The sequence below is a fragment of the Nannobrachium achirus genome (genome assembly GCF_963921795.1).
Source record: "Nannobrachium achirus genome assembly, chromosome: 20".
Lineage (NCBI taxonomy): Eukaryota > Metazoa > Chordata > Actinopteri > Myctophiformes > Myctophidae > Nannobrachium > Nannobrachium achirus.
Window position 1 is genome coordinate 39,810,689 of NC_137827.1, and position 7,052 is coordinate 39,817,740.

A 7,052-nucleotide genomic window follows, 5' to 3' on the forward strand; every position below is an offset into this window, starting at 1 on the left:
ATCGGTTTACTCCCCTGGGAGATCAATGATATAGGCCAAGGCTGTTGATGGGCCAATTAAGTTGTGTGCTGCTGTTTAAATAAACGTCCACTCTCGTGTCTCTCTCTCTCTCTCTCTCTCTCTCTCTCTCTCTCTCTCTCTCTCTCTCTCTCTGTCTGTGTCTCTGCGCTCCGCGCATGAAGCGTCTCCATTTGGACATGATTTGGAACAGAGCGAGAGAGAGATGGAGAGAGAAAGCGAGGGAGCAAAAAAAATCCTGCCTACAGGATTACGTTTTGTTCTTCTGGTTTAAGTTCATCATGGCTCGGTCAATTATGAAGCGATTAAAACAAATAAAACGTCACCTCTTCCTTGGAAAGCCCCACTTCCATGGACTGTATTGTGTCCCTATTACATCTAAAGATGTATAACGTTGGCTGATCTACCAGTGCGCCATGCAGTGCGCTCCCAAAATGGACATTTCCCGACATTGATTTGCTATATAAAACCATATTTGATAGATATAACTATCATCTACAATTAGGCCCTACTTATTGTAGAGAACGTTATAGGCTATATAGGGTATTTTAGCCTAGTGCGCAATGCCACCCTGGCAATGCCGATACGAAATTAATATGGCATTCATATTATTCAAGTTATTATACAGCCTACCAAAAGCTGTATGGTTTAAAGTAGGCCTAATTAATATACGTATAGGATATACTGCAGCACTCGTGTGTAAAGCCCTGTGTTGGTTCTACTGTTCGCTTCACAATCACTTTTGTAGAATGCAACACAAACTCGAAGCACTGCGCTGTCAGCGCCGACTGCCGCCGAGTCGCCGACTGCGCCCAATGAATGCGTTTCTTGTGGGGAGATTTACAGAAGCGGAATATACCAAGTTAATCAGGGGGAACTTGATAAATATAGGGGAGTAAACACGTATGAAAAATATCAAAAGAAAACATTTTTTTAATACAAAATTCAACAAATTAAAGTTTCATGGACCCCCCTCCAGCCAAAATAAAAAAGTCATGGTCCCCCCTGACAATCAAATTATTATTTGAGAACCCCCCCTCGCTATGGACTATACCCACCTTAAGTATTAGACGAACGCTCCCTAAATGGTTCGAGTTTTAGTGTGCGCCGAAACTAGAAAGACTGTACCGACGCAGGCCGTGCGGCACAAATGCGGGGCCCTGAGCGGGGGGGCGGGGGGCGAGGCCTTTTTTATAACAGCGGGACTGCGGGGCGGGGCGGGCACACTTTTACTGCAGTCTGCATGGGGGAACCAGAGGCGTCAATTGGGTATGGCAAGCTATGGCAGCTGCCATACCTTGGCTACAGGGGGAAATAATAAAATGTTCTTTTCATCGTGCCTATTGCAGGTATGTAAGTAAGGTATGGCAACCACCAGTCATGTTGCCATACCTTAGCTTTTTCTGAACTGACGCCACTGCCCCAGGCAGCCAGTGACGTAGATATAGCGTAGGGATACCACTTCAAAGAATTGACAAGTTAACAATAACAATAAGCACACAGGCAGCAGCTATTATAATAGGCTATAGGCCTACTCACACAAGTTGACACAACAAGCAGAGAATCATGCTAAGATTTGCCTCCTGGCGTTCCTTGCAGCAAATTCTGCAATAACGTCTTTATAATCCAGTGTAGATACAGCATCCTGTTCTATTGCGATGATGGCAAGTCCACAAAGTCTCTCCTGGGACATGGTTGTGCGTAAATAGTTTTTTATCAGTTTTAACTTGGAGAAACTGCGCTCCCCAGATGCAACTGTGACGGGGATTGTCAGTAAAATCCGAAGGGCAATTTCACTGTTAGGGAATGTCCCTTTCCTCTTTTTGAGATAACGCAGTGTTTCCAGCGCAGTCTTGGCTTCCTTGGGCACTGTTACGCACAATACGCGCAGCTCAGTGAACAGGTCCTCTGCATTGATGTCAATTCAATTCAATTCAAAGGAGCTTTATTGAGAAAACATACGTTTACATTGCCAAAGCAAGTATCACAAATACAATAAAAAACAGTTGAAAATGGGGAACATATATACAGTTGGAGGGGGGTACAGCATTGAGTAAACAGAGCTATGTCGCATTGTGACATTTTATATACAGGGTACAAATAGCAGCATTTTTTTCCCCCTCAAAATGCATTTAAAGGTATCAGCTCTGTTTCATACTGTATGTGCAGTAGGTCTAGATGTCAATCCATGGTTTGTAGTCCTTAGGGTCACTAGACTGGGTTCCATCTGTTAATGTTGCTGTCAGAGACAAGCTCAAAGCCTCACACTTTCTCTTCAGTTCAATGTCATCTATTTCACAAAGTTTGGACAGGTTAAAAAGAAATCCAAACGTGCCCTCGAATTGTTTTATTTGTTTGAATCGATCGCGTAGAGCGGAGAGGGCCTGGTCCACTATTGGAATGAAATATTCCGTTTCGAAAAGCCGCTCTCCAGATAGAGGGATGTCTGCGTCTCTTCTCCGTTTCCCCGTCACGCGCGACTCTGTGAATAATGGCCTGACACCCATCTCCTCAGCAATCTCTTTTGCTGTTATTTTTGAAGACGTAAATCCAGTTTCTCTGTAGTTCTCCATGAAATTAACCAGTCCCTTAATATCAGACAAAGCCACATCCAGCTGCATATCCTTAGACTGCAAATCTTTGCTCACAGTGTTAACAGCAAACAAAATGTCATACCATATAACCATAGCCAGAATGAATTCAAAATTTTCCAGCTCAAAGTTGACCAGGGAAAGAGACTCGCTTTTAATTTTAGCGTCTTTAGTTTTCTCTGATACTTCCAGCAAAGCATCTTTAACATTTTTAATGTCGTGGCGTAGTACTTTGACACTCTCTACCCTACATTCCCACCTCGTTTCGGACAGTGGTTTAACGTTGAGAGAAACATGCGCTGTCAATATATCCCAACGATTAGTGGAAGGGGCAAATATTGTGTATATGCGTTGTACAACGCCAAAGAATGTCATTGCTTTTGTGCAACATTTTGCCATGTCTCCTAGGATCAAATTAAGGCTGTGACAACCGCATGGCATGAAATAGGCACGGGGATTTAGACGGAGTATGTGAGCCTGAACACCGTTATGCTGTCCTTTCATATTCGACACTAATGATTTCGTTTTGTATTGTGGATCCCAAATAATGTTGGTGAGTTTCCTTGTCTTGAATTCGCCTGACATGCTCTTGCATTATTGGGTCCCATTTGGCAATCATTTCTATGAGGCCTAAAAATCCACTTCAACTTGCAACTCAACACAGGTGCCAATGATGCGCTATAATTGCGCTTGATGATCTGTTGCGCATAAAAGTAATTAAAATTAGGCCTACTACTAGCCTATTCTGCTTTATGCAAATCTGACTGTCTAATGTGAAATCATGTAAGGACATTTGTATTTTTGGTCTGTAAATGGAAGGTGATTATGTTAATCACGACCGCACCGTTCGCTCTACCTTTGGATCGGCCCTGCAGCGCCAGGCCGTGCTCAGAGCTGAAGTTAACTAAACAAAACAAACAAATAACGAAATAAAGGTCTAAACACAACATAACTGAACAGAACTAAACAAATAATAAATAAAGCAATTTAACTGACAACTTAACCAGAAGGCAGCCATTCCAAAGGGCTCAACTTAGGAACACCAAACAAAACAAAAACAGTTAAATAAATAAATAAATAAATATAAATAAATTAACGAAATATGTATAGTCTCAATCAGTCAAGGATTAAAACATTTGGTTAAAATGCAAATATAAAAATGGGCAAAACAAATAAAATAACCAGCATCTGTTATTTTAGTCCATAAACACAACACACTTCTACTTAATATTTTAGTCCCAACCAGCAGGGCGCAAGGCCGTGACTCATGCATGCGCTGATCTGAAAGTTACATTTCAACATCACATCATCGCCCAAATAATAATAAATAATATATTCGGAATGGCGGGGTGTTTCCAGAAAATGAAACGAAATCTATTTGGTTTCACTTTATACTCTAAAGATTTAAAAGATCCATTTGGTTAACAACTCTCCATAATTTAGCTGTGGACCACTTGGAACTTCCCCCAAGGACCAACGGTGGTCCTTGGCCAACGGTGGTCCTTGGGGGGGGGGGGGACCACCAGGACCACCAACTCACCAAAGGACCACCGGTGGTCCTTGAGGGTCTGTATTTTATCCCAATTCAAATAGGCCTATATAAAGCAAATTTGCTACGTCAGCCCTAAGGAGCACAGAGAGCAGCCAGACAGTGACAGACCAACGCATGCTCGCATGAACGTCTGGATGTTTTATTTGATATACACGTCTACACACACACACGCAGGTTTAGCGCTGAGAATCAAATGGGTGGCACACATCTCACACGTGCGTTCCAGAGCAGAGCAACAAGTCAATCACGCGTACAGTTCATGGCGGCGCTGCATTTGACCGTGTCGTCTCACGCATGATGGCCACATGGCCATTAGATGTATGCGTGCGTTAACACATGCGTTCGCCACAAACGCCTAACACTACGCGACCTCGCGTTCCCCTGTGAGGCACAAAAGAGAAGGCACACAGGGACGCGTGCCGGCGACGTTTGCGCGTTATGATTCAAAAGCCATTTGAAAATTACAGGAGACGTTCATGCGTTCAGTACAACACAGATAAAATCGAATGCGTGCGCGCGAGTGTAGCAACGTCCATGTGGCACGATAAAGCCGCCATAGTGTGTGTGCGTGCGTGCGTGCGTGCGTGCGTGCGTGCGTGCGTGCGTGCGTGCGTGCGTGCGTGCGTGCGTGTGTGAATGTGAGTGTGAGTGTGCCCCGCCTGAACAACAGCGCCCCTCCCTTAACATGTGTGGTCAGAAAAGATATTGCAGGCTACATACAGACAGACAGACAGACACGCACGCATACCCACACACACGGCCACATATAGGAGACGGTGTGACCACCGCTCAAAATAACATTGATAGTGGAAATAGCCGATCTACAAGCTCACAACGCGTCGCGATGCAACGCGTTGTGAGCTTGTAGATCTGCTATTTCCACTATTTCTGAAAATGTTTGTAAATCTATGAACATTTTTCAACATTCACGATTATGACAAAATATTTGCGATTATGTCAAATAATTGCGATTAGACGATTAAAAAACAGCCCTAAAAATAACCAGAAATTCAAGTCTCCGTGGGGTGAGTAATCGATAGAAAATGTTTCATTTTGGGGGTGAACTATTCCTTTAATGTTCAGCACTGTTCCCACTGCCTGTGGTCTTGTACCTACCACACTCTTGTGGTATTTCTTAATTAGCATCAATGCAATATTAACACTCCTCAAGAGCCACTGTTATTTTTTTAAATTATATTCAATGCTCCAATCACGATTGCTTTTTGTCATCATCACCTAAACCAGGGATTTGACCCTAGGGGTCCTTGAGGGGTCATCAGCTAAATTAGTTTATATAGCTCCTAAATCAGTTTAACCACTTTAACCCATTATGTACACTCTTAAAAATGTTGGGTCATATGTTCAACCCTTTTGCTGGGTTGACACTGTTGGGTCAAAGGTTGGGTCAGTTTGACCAAACATTGGATTAAAAATACTTAAAATTAGTAAACCATCTGTTGGGCTATGGATGGCCCGCCCACATCATCAGATAAAATGCATTGAGTTCATAACCCAAGTGTTGGTATAGGCTTTTGAATTGGAGTTTACCCAACACATGGTTCACTGCATTGCACCAACTTGGGTTAAAATAGACCCGCCCTCTCTGTCTATCAACACATTGGTTTGTGAATTGCACCACTATTGGGTTAAACTAAGTGGGTGGGCAGTTACCCAGCATGCAACTGTGCTCCCATACAGATATTTTTTACAAACTTTTCCATTATTTTATGGTTTTAGATAGAGAAAACAACATTGTATTGTAGATGATCGCAGTGGATGTAGCCCAGTCATAATCCCTAATTAAAAAATATATAAAAAAACATAGTTGCTTACAGAAACAGAAACCATGACTAAGATGGTCCAGACTGACACATACAAACAGGTTTGCTGCTCTTTTAATGTGAAGCACCACATAATCTGTTGTGTTCAAAGGTGTGATATATTGCCACGACTAAATGCATAATTTACTCCGCATGCATTCTTCCTTGAGTAGAGATTAAGCATGAAATATGTCATTGAAAAAAATGTTGTAAAAAAAAAAAAAATGAATAGATTTAATGTGAATGAGCGTACAATCCCAACAACAAGGTCACTTTTAAGCCATTTTTGGGTGTTAGATTCCAACCCATCAGCAGTATCACATTAACCCAACAGCAAAGTCACTTTTAACCCATTACTTGGTTGTACAATCCCAACCCAACATGCTGGGTCACAGCCTTAACCCAACCCTGTTGGTCTGTAATAACCCATGTTGGGCTGGTCCAAAACAATGTTACGTGTTGGGTTACATAAATAACCAACTTGGGTTGTTTTTGACCCAACAATTTTAAGAGTGTACATTGGCTATTTAAGCAATAATAAACCACAGCCTGTAGTTCCTCAAAGGACACTAATTGGCCCATTGACGGTCACCTACGAAATGCATAAACCGAACTCGTGGAGAACGAGGAACAGTGACAAGTCACAAGGCCAGCTGCTTGGTTGCAGGTTAGAAAATGAGTTTCTTTTTTTTTACTTCAGAAAAAAGGCTCCAGACACACTGGCTCTCCTCCGGCAGTTAATACTGAGTGATTACAGTTGGGATTAGTGTAGGAACAGTGAGCAATCTGGCACTTGGAGGCGGCTTTATCACCCAAGACCGGCACCTGGCAGGGTTTTGGCTGTTTTATATCATTACCGCTGCATTCCTCCCACACCTAATGATACACTCCTATTGTTTTCACTGGTGTTCCCTGCTGACTGTCATGTTTGGCACGGGATGGACAGACCTCTAAAACCATATCTTAGAGAGCATTCGAATTAAAAAAAAATTAAACTAATGAAATGGCCTTAGGTGATGTTGGCAGCTCCTTCAGGTGGTGCGTGTGTGTGTGTGTGTGTGCGTGCATGCG